The 16974-nt window shown below is 32.4% G+C and overlaps 1 long non-coding RNA gene across 1 annotated transcript in view; it reads right to left on the bottom strand.

Moving 5' to 3' along the window:
• The window catches only part of LOC143249259 (uncharacterized), a 53495-nt gene extending 40051 nt beyond the window's left edge, over positions 1–13444 (bottom strand). Inside the window, exon 1 of the long non-coding RNA XR_013027769.1 lies at positions 12897–13444. This is a non-coding gene — a long non-coding RNA (uncharacterized LOC143249259). The remainder of the gene's footprint in view (positions 1–12896) is intronic.
• Between the last annotated feature and the right edge of the window lie 3530 nt (positions 13445–16974).

Raw genomic sequence — 16974 nt, 5'->3', positions numbered from 1 at the left:
TAGCAAGAAGATGTATTTGAAACGTTTAATTATTCAAAATATCAGATATTTCAAGACCTTTAGAAATTTTTCAAATAGTTATCAGTATCTCTTAACATATGGCCCGGCATGGCAGGGCGTGTTAAGCCATTTGACTCGTAATTCGAGGATCGCGGGTTCGAATTCCGATCGCACCAAACATGCTCGCCCTTTCAGCCGTGAGGGCGTTATAATGTGACGGTCAATCCCACTATTCGTTGGTAAAAGAGTAACCCAAGAATTGACGGTGGGTGGTGATGACTAGCTGCCTTTCCTCTTGTCTTACACTGCTAAATTAGGGACGGCTAGCGTTGTAAATCCGAAGACATACCGCTGTACTAGCGGGGGGCTTTGTAAATTGTAAATATTTTTTTCTAACATTCCTCTTATTTTGTTCACTCCTTATTTCAAATAAAAAAGACAAATTAAAAGGCAAGTGAAGAAAAAAGTTTGAAGTTTTTGTGATTTTTATCAGAAATCAGGATTATCACGACGCAAATTAACAATATATGTAACCTATATAAAATCAAGCGTGTGATCTCGAAACAGGAGGAATTATAAAAGCCAATATACAACGCTCGATTACTGTCTGCTCCTTACGATTTTAGTGACGTGAGAGCAAAGTGGCCGTGAAACTTTATAAGTTGTCTGAATGTCGGTATAATGAGTCTACAGTAGAGAAAAAGTGTGGGATTATTTAGCCTACAGCCAAGTGTACGCAATTTATCACGAAAGTAAAAATATCGATTATCGATTAAATTTTAAACTTAAATATTTTCTAAATTAAATTATTTTATGTTCTATCACTAACGTTTATAAAATAAAAACAAACGTCTTTAATCACGGGATACTTTAAATAAAGAAACCAACAAGTATTTTCCACTTTTGTTGTCTACACATTTTATTTTATACTTTCGGTACATAGATTTCACAACAATATTAGGTTATGCTTTTGTTGCTAAGCAACGTAAGACAAAGATCATTGTTCAAACGCAGCGTTACCAAAACGCACAGGCTTTTGTATGCGTTAGAAGTTGTTAACCTTAACTGGTTTTTGACCAAACGTTATTCTATGAACGCACTATGAATTCATTTTATGAATGATCTTAATTCTGATTTGATCATAACGAAATTTACCGATGTTTGACTGCCTCGACTGCACTTTGCTTTTTTGTTGGTCAAGCTTGATTTCGCAAAATTTATTTATTTCAGTTAGCTATGAAATGTGATGTTAGGGTATACTATGGGATGTGGGTGGTAGAACTTGCACTGTTATTTTTGATCGGCTATTCGCTAGTATATATACACATATATATATATAACGTTCTTTTTTGCTTATGTTTTACAAAAAGGTTTCATTAGTTCTACCACTAGAATACTACATTAATAAGATGGGCAATTCTCCCATATACGCAAAAACAAGTAGATTTTCAAAATTATATTATTTCGATCAAAAACAAGAAAATCATTGAGAATATTTTACTGAACCCGCAGCCTTCGGATTACGAATCGAATGCCTTCACCACCTGGTCATGATATTCTATGGCAGCTAACGTGTTAAGATCTGGTGGTGGGCACTGTTGATTATATACCTTTCATTTAGTCTGTGAGCTCAAAATTAGGAATCAGCTAGCGCAGTTAAACCGTGTGTAGTTTTTGGCGGACATCCAAAATAAGCAAACAAACTCTTTTTGATAAACATGGCGATCTTAGTTTTTAATTAATTGGTTTTAATCCTAACGTCTTAAACATCTTTTTTTCTAGAAATGTACCTATTTTTAGTTCACTAGATTCTTCAAAGTTTGTTTTGTGAAAATAAAACGAATGTAAAGGTAATTTAGTGTAGCACATACTAAAAATAATGATTTGAAAAAGCACAAAACCAAATGCTTTATAAAAACGTTTCAAGCTAGTAATGACCTATTGGTTAGTATATACTATATCGAAAGGATTCTCTACTGGACATAATTAAACCACTAGTTTTGATAATAGTTAATAATTTTGATGTTAAATAATATGATATAACGTTTGTTTGTACTTAAGAGCAAAGCTAAACAAAGGGCTATCTGTTTTCTACCCATCAGGGGTATCTAAACCCAGTTTTTAGCGTTCTAAGCCTGCAGACATAAGTCTGTGCCACTGAAGGGACATTTTTATTGTGTGCGTATCTGTGTATTTTCTTATAGCAAAGCCACATCGGGCTATCTGCTGAGTTCAACAAGGGGTATCGAACTCCTGATTTTAACATTGGGTATTTTTATTCTGATTTTATGGATTTTTTTAAACAAGTATTTTAAAATTATTCAGGAAGGAATTCATTTTCCTTTTAAGGACTGTCGGATAGTGACAAAGTATTTACTGCTAATACCTAATATTTGAAACATAAAGTTGATTAAGAGCGGACATGTATTGATAAAATTAAGTTGTAAGTAATATTGGATTTTTTTTTTTTTGTCTAAACTGGTTTAGTTGAGTAAAATGTATAAGAATTGATGTTAATCTTTTTAATTGATTGAAAATGTTTTCTACCGTAATTTTAAAACAAAGTACACTTTAGATTTTATAACATATGCAAAACATACTCATCTTAAAATATCGATAATTAAACAATAACATCTATCAGATAGTCATGAGGAATCTTTTTCTTTTGCAATTGCCAACGACTACTATTAGGAGCCGGAGAAAATATTAGTTAATAACTTTTTAGTGAAAACCTATATGTTTAATATGCAAAGCTCTCAACCAAGCAATAATTTAATAAGAAAATCAAATACCAAAATCGAATAACAAATATCAGTACCTATCACCAGTAAATGTTATTTGTTATTATGTACAAAGCTATATAAAGGCCTATCTGTGATATGCCCACCACAATTAACGAAACCTATTTTCTAGCGGTATGTGCTCGCAGACACGCCGCTGTGCCACGGGGGAAGTCACCAGTAGAATCATTTGTTTGTTTATTTCATAGCAAAGTCACATTGGGATATTTGCTGTGTTCACTGCTGGGAGTCGAACCCCAGATTTTGGGGTTTAAGTCCGTAAACTTATCGCTGTTTAAGTGTGAGGTCGGGCCTGGCTAGTGTGAGGTGGCTTGATCTTTTTCTTTTTTAACTTGGAATTGTCAGAAGGAAGAGTTACTCAACTCATGGCAATAAACTATTTTCATCCGCTATTCTAAACTCAGGAAGAAGTCAAAACTACTTCTAATTATAAACCCACTGTAAAAAAACAATCAGGCTATTTTACAAAAGTCAGTGTGGTTTGTACAAGCACCAATTTCCCATGAGCCACCTGCTTTGGCTTGTAAAAACACGAATCATGTAAGTCTTTCTCGAGAGGAGCATCTTAGCAATTATGAAATAAGCTACATGTGTTGTATGAGCTATTGTTTTCCAACGCCTAATGATTCTGAAAATAGTCCAAGATTAAAATGATTGTTATACAGTACATTTAACTCCAGCAGTTGCATTCTAAATACGATACAGGATTGTTTTCTAAAAACAATTATTTCCGATGCTTAACTTTGGTGTTCCATAGTGTGAGAAACATAGATATCATTTTTCATTAATTTTAAACGTTTTAACAGATCACAAAACAACAGCGACCTAATAATACATATGGAAATCCAGAAACAAAGACTTACTGTGAATAAAAGGAAGAAAACATTACGTTGTGTTTAGCAAACTCTAAGAACAGAAAAAACAACAACAAGAAATAAAAAGTTAGTCAAAGCTCAGAAAAGTTATATTCTGTTGTTGGGAATAAAATCCATTTCTAGTAATACTTCCATCTAATCTATGTTGAAATTATATTTTCATAGTTGGCCAAGAAATCAACATAGAATAAGATATGCAGATTAAGTCCCAGTGCAAAGGATTCTCAGAAGTAACTACCAGAGATCTAATTTGATAAACACAGTAACACATTTATTATTAAGACAATATTCATTTTTTGTCTATTCTCGAAATGCGCACACACTTTACTGCTTAAATGAGCATGCGCATGCACTTTAAAAGGGTGTACAAAAAAGATGGATGTAAATATATTTTAGTCGATATTTTGTACAACAAAATTTAAAAGCTTATCATAGTTTAAAAAAAAAGGTATAATGTGAGGTTGGAGAATAATAGTATAAGTTTATTTATTAAATAAAGGATATTTCCAGAATAATACAAAACCTATAAGACCACTTGTCTTAGGCCTAATATTAGGCGTTTATTACGTATAGCTTATATACATAAATACGAGAATACTGTGTGTTGTCTATTGCATATTCATGTCACTATTTCGCAGGATGTGAATGGATCTTCATCAATATGGTATAGTGTCTCGTTAGGCTCATGCGAGGTTACATAAAAAAGTAATAATTCAGTTTTGCGTTTTGCGGAGTTGTAGGTGCTGTTGTGACTTTTACTACTACTAGTAAGGCGTGCGCCTCGTAATCCGAGGGTCGCGGGTTCGCATCCCCGTCGCGCCAAACATGCTAGCCCTTTCAGCCGTGGGGGCGTTACAATGTAACGATCAATCCCACTATTCATTGATAAAAGAGTAGCCCAAGAGTTGGCGGTGGGTGGTGATGACTAGCTGCTTTCCCTCTAGTCTTACACTACAAAATTAGGGACGGCTAGCACAGATAGCCCTCGAGTAGCTTTGAGTAGCTAAATTAAAAAAACAAACAAACAAACTACTACTAGTGCGCCCCCTGTAGATGGAATTTCATCAAAGTCGGTGTGACGATTTCTTGGGTCCATGCGAAGATACATAGAAACTTGTGTTTTCATATTTAGTGTTTTGCAGATTTTATAAGCGTTTTCCTGTTTTTTTACAATTACATACAACAGAAAAAAATGTTCATGTCCTAAGATAATCCTTCATAAACCATAAATTTACACAATCTCCGTCCAGTAGTATTCAATAATATTCTGTCTCTAGTATTCAATAAAGAGATAAATTAACACTGTCAATTGTGTACATGTTTCACTTTAGTTTAGTTAGGGCTAAATTTTATCCTTAATAAATTCTATTAAAGAAGCATTGTTTTAATAAAGATACCAATTTGACCTCAAGTATTTTACGGGTCTCTGCTAGTTGAGAAAACTTTCCTGATAACTCTAGACTGATTACAAGTTAGATATAAATAATTTCATATGTAAAATCGTCGCCTTTAAGGTATATAGTAATAACGATTAATATACAAAAATAACATGTACAGTATATATATATACACACAAATAAATTATCAATGGCGCTTGGGAATGTACAATAAAACGCATGTTTAGAAAATAGGGGTCGATAAAAAGTTTTCCCACGACTAATGAAAGCTACAAAGTGAAATACAGCTCACAAGTGTTAATAGCTATCAATAAAAGTAATGGAAAGTTATCATAACCCTATCTTGCTGTGTGTGTTCTCTTATAGCAAAGCTACATCGGGCTATCTTCTGAGCCCATCGAGGGAAATCGAACCCCTGATTTTAGCGTTGTAAATCCGCAGGCTTACCGCTGTACTAGCGGGGAGCTATTTTGCTATCTTGTAATACATACTGTGTGTTGTTACTTTGGTAGGAAAAACTAAGAAATAGATAAATACCTTTATTCCAGCTAATTAAAGGTTACCGAGTTTCTATTACTTCCTCATTTTAGTATAAGTTAAGATTAAATAATACCAGTTAAATCTTTTCATTATATCAAGACAAGCAAAATGTAATTATATGTACAAACACATAAAATATTTTGATTAAAGAAGCTCTAGAGGTGTTCTAAAATTTATTCTTCCTTTTGTTTATAACTAACTGTCATAACTTGTGGAATAAGTTTGCCGCTAACATTCATATATAATGGGATTAACTTTTTTCTTTCACTAGTTAAAAATAGGAATAGCGCTTATAAACAAGTTTTGTTTGCCAAGTCTCTACAGCGGGGTGCATGTTCCAGATACAATCCACACAACGTTTTGGTTTCTAAATGTGAATAATTAACACTCTGTGCCAAATTTCACAACTTTATTAGGAGCTCGAATAGATGAAAATATTTAATATCTATTTCTACTGAAGTTGTAAATGTAACTAAGGGGCCAGTCATACAAGCTATCGCGATAATTACGACAAAAAATAATTTATTTCGTTAAGTTTGCTCGTTTGTTTCAAAACAAAACCACACTGGGCTACCTGCGATGTCAACCGTGGGAAATCGAACCTCGGAAAGTAAATCATATTCACCGATTCACCCATGTTAGTAGAGATAACGTGCCTTCTGGAGTGATATCAAGCACATAAAACATAAGTTACAAAATATACTATACCCATGTATAAATATGCATTGTACACTAACAGATTTGTGGTAAACAGTTATGTTTATATAAATACAGTTTTATCATTTGAAATGTAATTCAGTTTTATTCGAGTATTGGATTTTTTTCTTGTTAATCACAAAGCTTGCACAATGGACAGTTTGTAATCTGCCCACCGCAGGTATCGAACGCTGATTTTTAGCAGTATAAACACATAGAATTGCGACTGTGCTTCCAGAAGACACACATACTACATAATGTAACACGTTGTTTGAATGTTTGGTTATAGCAAAGGCACATCAGGTTATCTGCTGTGTCCACCGAGGAGAATCAAACCCCTGTTTTTAGTGTTATAAACCCGGAAACTTATCGCTGTCCCACCGAAGGACCGCAATGCATTTTAAGTGACTAAAACTTCTAACTGCAGTAAAATTATTCGTGAAACGATGAAACGAAAGAAGCATAAAAGAAGAAACTTATACAAATCGCGCCTCCTATAACAGAAAAAAATCACGGTTAATTTTTAAATGTCTATACAGGAACAAAAATCATAGCACATAATATATTAAATATAACTAAGTGATAATGGTATCAGATAATGATAATGGTATCATAGTAATAATGATAATGGTATCATAACTGTTTTTAATTAAATATAAAATGATCTATTTAATCATAAGTTGCATTTTAAAGGGATCATTTCTCTTTTATTATTAGGTGTATAATTCCATATTTTTTCTCCTATACAAGTTATTCAATATATACAACGTTTTTAAAAGTTGTGTATGTAAATCAACATCAATTCTTGTATTATAATCATGATTGTTCTTGCTATGTTTTAAAAAATACTGAAGACGAGAAATATTACTTAATGAATTTTTTAATCCTAAACATGAACTTACCTATTAAGTAATAACGAACTTCATAAATATTTGATATATTTTTTATGAAATAACCGATACACAGAGTCTCGATGGCATAAGCCCTAAAATTACCTTTAAAAGTGTTCTTGAGGAAGCAACAAAAGGTTTATAATTGCATTATACCCTGATGAACATTTTAACAAGTATTTGTGTATATTAAGTATAGATAAATAAGGTTATAATATAAGATTATTAAAATTTCCTAATGAACAATCTTTTTATTATGTTTATTATACTTATATATCGTGTAACATTTTTTTTCTGACAGTTTCTAAGTGCTCAGGCAATTTTAAGTTATTAGCAATTGCAATACCCAAAAACGTTTTGATGCAAATATTTCATGTAATACGCTATTTACTTATACATATATATAATTCCATTGTGATTCCAACTAAAGACCCTACTTTCTTATTATGAGCTAAAGTGGTAGTATCATTTCCAAATAAAATCTAAATTATAACATATAATAAATAAACTGTGGTAAAACATAAAAATGTAATAAAAACCGGAATGGAACCCTGAGGAACATTTTTTGCAATTATTAATTAATCATAATATTGGTTACAAACATTAATTAATGAAATTCTGCTTTTTAAAATAACTTTTCAGCTATTTATAGTTATATCTCGTATTATTTATTTGACAACAATTTAATCAAATTTAGATAATTCAAATTCACTTTATTTGTATTACCAATAATTATTCTAAACAAAACTTGAATAACCTGATGCATAGGTATGTCTCTATGAAACTCATGCAAATATTTAGAAAATAAATGTAATCCATTCTCAACATTCCAAATCCAAGGGAGAATTTACTTTTTCTCATGTTTTTAAGAAAATAATCAAGTTTTAATGGAGATATTAATCCCGAGGGCAGAGAACATAAATTCTATGTTAAAAGAAAAAGTTAAGCGACCTTCAACACGTACTCGTTGACCCTTATTATGTCTGAATGGCTTTTTGTAACCCTCTAGATGGAAGCTACATCATATAGATAGTGATACATCCCAGGCTAGTTACAAGACTGTGGAAAGAGTTCTCGGACAAACAAATAACATGAATTAATTTTAAATTAATTTGAAATATAAAACAAGAGGTGTATAAATGATTGGAGACGAGTACATAAGTAATTAAAAATAACTAAACCTAAATTTAATAAATTATAAGAATAGTAAAGAGTGTCGCCTAAAATCATATAATAATTTAGTACAAGAAGCAATTAAAAAATAATTAAGTAATTATAAATTCATTTTAAACAGTATCCGTTAAGTATTTATTTAAAAGGCAAGCCTAACTATATCAAGTTTATCTATTTTTTAATGCATGAGATACCCAAGTTTGTATATAGCTATACTGAGACCTCCCAGAGAACTAAGCCCTAAAGTCGGAGATAATTTCCAATTAATTTTATTTTTTTTGTAATAATAAGGTAAAATAAACCAATAAAGAATATAATAAAAAGGTACTCAGAAATGAAAGTCTTCTTAACGAAGTGGGGCCTGGCATGGCCTAGCGCGTTAAGGCGTGCGCTTCGTAATCTGAGGGTCGCGGGTTCGCGCCCGAGTCGCGCCAAACATGCTCGCCCTCCCAGTCGTGGGGGCGTTATAATGTGACGGTCAATCCCACTATTCGTTGGTAAAAGAGTAGCCCAAGAGTTGGCGGTGGGTGGTGATGACTAGCTGCCTTCCCTCTAGTCTTACACTGCTAAATTAGGGACGGCTAGCACAGATAGCCCTCGAGTAGCTTTGTGTGAAATTCCAAAACAAACAAACAAACACATCTTAACGAAGTTGCCTTCCAGTGGCACAGCGGTAAGTCTGTGGACTCGCACTGGTAGAAATCGTGTTTCGATATTTGTGTTGGGCAGAGCATAGGTAGCCCATTGTGTAGTTTTGTGCTTAATCCCAAATAATCAATAATCGACAATCTTAACGAAATTTTACAACAAGTTCAATGTAATAACTGTCAGTAATTTTTTGTGAGAGAACCAGCCAGAACTGTAAAAATACTTTGAACTAAAAAACAGGCCCTTCACGTGCTTATGAATGAAACTATTATAGTTAACAATAAATGAATAACCAATTCCCACTCCATACTTATACTAATGGAATGATCTTATCTTTTAAGGCAGCGGTTCCCAAACTGTGGATCGCAAAATAAGAGACAGTAAAACATATTTCCATTTTAAAATTATACATAATGCAGGGATCCTATTTTTTTTTTGAAAAATAAATAAAAACATTAGCACATTATTAAGCTTTACTAAGTATCCTAGAACAATAAAAGTAAGTCAACCTCCCCTGTTGAGCATGGGTCCAACAAAATTGCTCAGTTACTCAAGCGGGTTGGGGGTTAGGAATGATTGAAAACATCTGTCTGAAGCACTGTTGGGTAGTTTCGTAACTAAACCTTTACATGTGTTAATTTTGTTTACAGTTTAAAGTGTGCAATTTATAAATAAAAATATTATCATTGATATTTATATATATATTAATGTATATTCAGCTAGAAATTTGAGCCTATTTTTGTGGTATTTATTAAAAAAAAAACTCTTGTGGTTCTAATACCGTCTCCTCAACAGCCTGAAAATGGCACCAACAGAAGAGTTTAGAGCTTGTTTAATAAATAAATTAAACGTAAAAATCTAACTGAATTATTAAGTGTTGTGTGTACTGAACAATATCTTACATGTATCTTTAGCTGTTTTCCCTCTTAAGTAAAATTTGCTCCTATATGTCTAGACTTTAGAACAATTACTTCACTTTGTTTCTAGTGGCACTCATCTTTCTAAAGCACAACGTAATATCTTAAATAGTTTCATCATAGGGTGTCTGAAGTAAGGTGCTTTTTAGAAATAAATCTATGTTTGGCAACAATCAAGTGTTCAATGGCAGAGAGGAGGACAGTATCACGGTCATTGTACAACAATTTAAGGGGAAGAATGCAAATATTGGCTGCATGTCAGCCAGTGGAGTTGGAAATTAACACAGAGATGAACATACCATGACTGCTGACAGATACAAAGAGATTTTTATCCACCATGAACACTCGAAGTCATTGCTTGGCCTTCACCATCTTTTGATAGAAAAATTAGTAAAGCCGTGTAAATGTATATAGGGAAGGCCTTATTATTTATTTTTAGTTTTTATTGCTATTCACAGAATACATTGCGATGAAACATTTGTGTGCAAAATGCAAAAAATATATAAAGTGTTGCATAGTTATATCTGACTTAGGATGAAAACGTTAAGCTTCAGAGCTAGGGTGTGGTTATGTCGTTAATTTGTACAAGCTAAGCATTATAAAGAATGTACATGTGTTTCACAAGAGCCCTTTAAAAAACAAAAAATCGAGCCCTAAAAGTATATTAGTGATTAGTTAAGGTCTGGACACTTTCCAGAGAGAAAATATTTGCTATTTTAAGACTAAGAGATATTACGAAACGTTTCAATATTTCTGGTTGAGTCTTAGAATGCATGATAAATGCTATTATTACTTATTGCGTATAAAAATTAGATAATGTATCTGAAATATGGCCAGAATATTCTACTGCACACATGTAAAAAAGTGGCCTATTTTATGTTTTGACTTTAACGGATTCATTTGTTTTACAGTAACCCATATTAAACGATATTTTTTTTCTCATTTAAAAATCTTTTTGATAATTTTTAGATAAAACGAGCAGAATCACGGAGGTGAAATAAATTGAGAGAGAAAAAATACTTATATATATAATTATATAAATGTCAATGAAAACAATAGTTCTTTATCAGTTCTGTTACCGTATGTTTGTAGTTATAAATATAAAAGTATTTATTGATGAATATAATAGCTATGGATTAGTAGATGTAATTATTTCGTATCTATGAAAATAACAATAATAAAGAATATTCAATATCATATTTCTTTATGAGGCCAGTGAAGAAGTTTTTTCTTCTATCTAAAAGGCAGGTGATGTTATATTTTCTCAAATCTGTTTTTAATCTATTGTTTTATATCCTTTGAAAGGGCAGCGAATGAAAAAGCAAAGAGTTTTTTGTTTTCACATTTCTTTGGGCATTTTCAATTACTTTGTTATTGACCCAGGGACTAACCTTAGAGCTGTAAGTTTTCAACAAGAATGAATGTCTTTTAGTACTTTTAAACTACTGAAATAACAAGCAGTATATGTCGCACCTCGTAGGTGCAATTACAGACGTCATCAGTTAATCTGGAGAACACATTGCATGTATTGTGCCAACTGCGCAAGTATTTCACACTTAAAAACAACAACAGCTCTCAAGTGTTTGTGATATACCGCATTTCTTACAAAGAATAAGAAAGTAAAAAAACATTTACTAATAATTATTCCTATTTTTAGCGATATCTTGATATTTAAAAGCACGACTTTTCAACTGTATAATGTCTGTTATCTTTAAAGCATAAACTAATATTCTATGTTCACTTCAAAGTGCCAAAATTTATACACAGGAACATACAAAAATGATAAATTATTGACACAGTATGTATTTGTTTATTATTAAGCACAAAGCTACACAACTGACTATTTGTTTTGTCTTTAACACTGGGGCAAAATCTCGATTTTTAGTGATATGATATCTCAAACTTACCGCTGAGCCATTGAAAAACAACAAAGTACGCTCAAAATAAAATAGTTTCTTGTTTTCTGTTAATTTATTTTTGACAATTTTTAAAGGTTATAAACTTAATTTATCATAGTTACAGTTTCGTATGTTTTTGTAAGGCACAGAACAATACTGTACTGTAGTTTTATCTTAGCATATGTTAGAAAAGTGTAATACAGTTTGCCGTCATAACTACAAATGTTAACGTATTTTAAAAAGTGAAATAAAATACATTAAATCAGCTGAGACTATTTTGAACAACAACAATATTAAATGCTGGAATCTGAGAAAATGCGAGTGTAGAAAGTTAAAAATTAAAGACACTACCAGTAACGATACAATAGTGTCTAGTAGTATCCAACTTTCACGAACCAAATATTTGGGACTCACATTATAACAACTAACAGTTATAAACACATTATAACAACTAACAGTTATAAACTTGTTATCTATACCTCTTTGACTTTGACATCTAAGTACCCAGATTTTTGTTTCATTCACAAGAAAGACAACTAACATTCAGTTTAATCCTGGCCAATATTAACACGTGGAATAGAATTTAATAAATATTTCAAGAAATATTTATAACTAAGATTTAACAGTTGCAAACCAAATATTACAATTTAAAAGCCCCCTAGTGGCTCAGCGGTATGTCTGTGGACTTACAACGCTAAAAACCGGGTTTCGATACCCGTGGTGGGCAGAGCACAGATAGCCCATTGTGTAACTTTGTGCTTAATTCAAAACAACAACTACAATTTAAAAAAATGTCGTCACAACGGTTAAACATGGGCAAGCCAGTTAATAGTTTACCTTCCACTAAACCACTATCTATCAGCAATGCTTTCTCTGTATCATTGTAGATAAATGTACAAATTACATGCTTGTTTCTTTAATTCTCCGATCACAGTTTAATCTTTATCCTTCCATTCTATCATATAAAGAACCATTGTTTAACATACCAAACACTTTTTTTACTAGTAGACTAAGTGTTCCTGTTTGTTATTTCTTATTTTAGTTATTTAAATTTTATTTACCTTTAGTATATCTTCAACAATCATGCACGTAAGATCTCCAATTCAACTCCAAACTATTATTGAGAAAGACTTTTCTTTCTCATCTTTTTAGCTTTATTATATAAGACTTTTAACTTTTCCTTTTTTACTATTTTGACAAATAAATATCCTCCATAACCTCCATTTTAAACATCACCGATTTTGCGTCACTTCCACTTCCGTTCATTGTTCCAGCTTTTTCTCCTCTACATCCATTACTTAAGCTTCACATTTCATCTCTTCACGATCACATCCTAAAGATCCTGAACCATTCCTAATTTAAATACTATAACTACACGATTATCTCCTGAGCATCCTTAACCCTTTCCAGTTTAAATAACGTTGCGAGGCGATCATCTCCCAAACATTCTGAATCCTTTCTCGTTTATATACTGTTGCTACACGATCATCTCCTGAACATCCTGAAGCCTTCCTACTTTAAATACTGTTGCTACTCAATCGTCTTCTGAATATCCTGAATCCCTTCTAGTTTAAATACTGTTTCTACGCGAACATCTCCTAAACATTCTGAGCCCTTCATAATTTAAATACTGCTACTACACGTCACCTCCTACCATGCTTTCATTTTTTTGCCGAAAAAAAAACACAGTTGTTTTTCACAGCCTTCATTTTGGACACTGTGGTTTTACGGCAACGTCCCAAATTTATTTTCTCCTCTTTCTTTAAAACTAAACTAAGCGAAAAATGTAAAAGAAAACTAACAGACAGAGTTATTTTTAGTTTCTGCTTGTTATTTCATACATAAGTTTCATTACATGTGCTTGGTGTGTGTGTGTGTGGCACGCTGCAATTATAACACAATAAAATTCATATCTTTAATTCCCATAATTAATAAAACTTCACTTTTCCGCAACTAAAAATTGTATTTTAGAGCTTGAAAATATAGTAGCAAGTCATAGCATATTTTCAATAACTAAAAAATAAAATGTCAAAATGAATACACAATATTTGGGAGAAAACAGCACAACTCTTTCCGAGAAAGGATATCAGTGATGTGAGATAATAACGAGGAACAAACCTGATGATACTACATTTTTAAAGATAACTGCTCGCATTTTAATGAATAACAATAGCAAGAATAAATCAGTATAACCATAAGAATATTAAAAACCACAAGAATAGATCAGCACATCTATATGAAGACGTAATATCAAAGAATAGAGCAGCACATCTATATGAAGACGTAATATCAAAGAATAGAGCAGCACATCTATATGAAGACGTAATATCACAAGGGTAGATCAGTACACTCATATAAAGACGTAAAACCACAAGGGTAGATCACCACACCCATATAAAAACATAAAACCACAAGGGTAGTTCAGCAAACTCATAAGAAGTTTTTACATCACTTTTCTTAAGTACTTTACAAACTCGTTAACTCACGTTTTTAAAACAAGTTACTTTCCACATGCACCTCAGTGGCACAACGATGTGTCTGCGGACTTACACCCCTAAAATCCGAGTTTCGAAACCCGTGGTGGGCAGATCACAGATAGCTCATTGCGTAGTTTTGTGCTTAATTCAAAAGAACAACAACAACTTTCTGCAACAGCAGTTATGATTTTCCAGTGTTATATTGACGTAAACTACAATATTCAAATCAGAAGCTTCTCTTTAAGTTGAGGCATAATCATATATATATCTTTGTATATGTAAGTTATATATAATTAAACATTTCGAATGAGAAAACATAATTGTCCTAGAAGTATTAAGTTGACAAAACAGAAAAGTATCCTTTTGTTTTCAAGTTTCATATATGATGAAAGAAAATAAACACACGATTGTTACGTATGTTTCTAGCACAGAACAGTTTATTAGATTAGAAGTTTATAATTTAAAACTAAATTACACAAACATACCTGAGAAATTTGGGTGTTATATTATAACCAATTTACACTACTATGTATAAGTTAATACACGTCAAGAGACATAACTCGACTTTAAAGTGATGTTTTAATACTTTGTTATAAGAAAATTACTACAACGGCTGTATTTACATGAGTACGTCTGGAACAAATCTAGTGAAATAAATATGTAATCATTATAATTTATTTTGGTATTCCAAGTTAAGAAATATGCAAAGTTTAAGTTATGTGTAGTATCTCCAAAGCATTTTATATAGCAAAAACCAAAGGTAAGAAATGTATGTTTAATTTTCAAAATATTATTATTTTATCGTTATAATTCTCATAAATTTATGACTTTACCTCTTATATCACTAACAATTTTTTATTAAAAAACACAAAACTTTCTATAAAAAACACTTAATGTCTCAAGTTAAAACAATATTTGTTTCGGTTAAGTGGTGAGAGTTTAGGTGCTGTCTCCTAGGCTCGGTATGACCAGGTGGTTAAGGAATTCGACTCGTAATCCGAGTGTCGCGAGTTCGAATCCCTATCACACCAAACATGCTCGCCCTTTCAGCCGTGGTGGTGTTTTAATGTGATGGTCAATCCTATTATTTGTTAGTAAAAGAGTAGTCTAAGAGTTGGCGGTGTTATAATGTGATGGTCAATCCTATTATTTGTTAGTAAAAGAGTAGCCTAAGAGTTGGCGGTGAGTGGTGATGACCAGCTGCCTTTCCTCTAGTCTTACACTGCTAAATTAGGGACGGCTAGCGCAATAGCCCTCGTGTAGCTTTGCGTAAAATTCAAAAATCGTGTGTTAAACGTGTGTGCTGTCTCATTACAATTACAAAATAAATGTATCTGACATTTTAAGAGCAAGTATGACGTCTTTAATGTCTTATTGTTGAATATCAGTTTGTTAGAGGTATTGAAACATTGGTTTTCATTTATAACACGTTTTATGTCTGAATTTTGTATCACATTTTCACAGACATTTCAGAATATAATATTTCCATTTTATGAAATCAGACGTTAAAATTTGACCAGTTTTCATTAGTTTTTCCAAATGTGAATTCATATACATTAAAAGATGCAAGTCTACTTCAAACGATGACGTTTCAACTTATTTATTTGTTGTCTTCAGTGTCATGTTATATCTCACTTCCATCATTTCTATTTTTTTAATCCCCATTTATATATATATATACAGGGTGTCCCAAAAATGTATACACACTTTGAGTGATTATAAATACAATGTTTATTAAAATATATCTAGGTTTTATAATCCAAGTTTGAGAAGACAAGTGTAGAATATTTTGAGTTATCGCAGGTGTTTGAACTGATGACCGTTCTGATCCAGGCACTGCTGATAAAGCTAACAGATGGAATTGCAAACTTTACAGATCATTTTGTTTGGTATTTGGGTGCATTCTCTTTCAATTGCTGCTCTCAGCTCATTGATTGTTGCAGGTTTTGTGCTATAAACTTTATATTTGACGTATCCCCATAAAAAAAGTCCAGAGGTGTGAGGTATGGTGAACGTGGGGGAAATTCAGTGCTACCTCTTCGCCCAATCCATGTGTTGGGCAAATTTTTGTCAAGATAGGCCTTCACATTACAATGCTAGTGGGTAGGTGCTCCATCTTGCTGGATATAAAACTCCTCATCTCTATATCGCTATTGAATGTGTGGCACGACATATTCTTGCAGCAAGTTCAGATAAACAAGACTAGTGACTTTATTTTCAAAAAGGAATGGTTCAGTTACGCCCATCGCTGATAATTCGCACCACACTGTAACCCCCGGTACGTTTACGTGGTGTTCAACCGTAACATGTAGATTCTGAGGTGCCCAGTAGGTCCAATTATGGCGATAAACTGAGTCATTTAACTTAAATGTGGCCTCATCGCTCCAGACAATCTTGTTTGGAAACTGTGCAAAGTGTGAGTAAGTTATAATCATTCAAAGTGTGTATACATTTTTGGGACACCCTGTATATATATATATATTCCATTCGTGAGCCTCATTTACTACTCTTTTTCTCTTTCGCCACTCTACAATCCTTCTCGTTTAGTGCTTTCATATGAGTAACCCTAATTAGTTGGTATTTGAATTTACCTGTATTTTGCCGTTACGTCAACGTAAAATTTTCATTTTAAATGTTTTAAATAGGTTCTTTAGATATTGCT

This window comes from Tachypleus tridentatus, chromosome 1 (genome assembly GCF_004210375.1).
Source record: "Tachypleus tridentatus isolate NWPU-2018 chromosome 1, ASM421037v1, whole genome shotgun sequence".
NCBI classification, from domain to species: domain Eukaryota; kingdom Metazoa; phylum Arthropoda; class Merostomata; order Xiphosura; family Limulidae; genus Tachypleus; species Tachypleus tridentatus.
The sequence above is the reverse complement of the archived record's forward strand: the minus strand, read 5'-3'. Positions and strand labels throughout refer to the sequence as shown.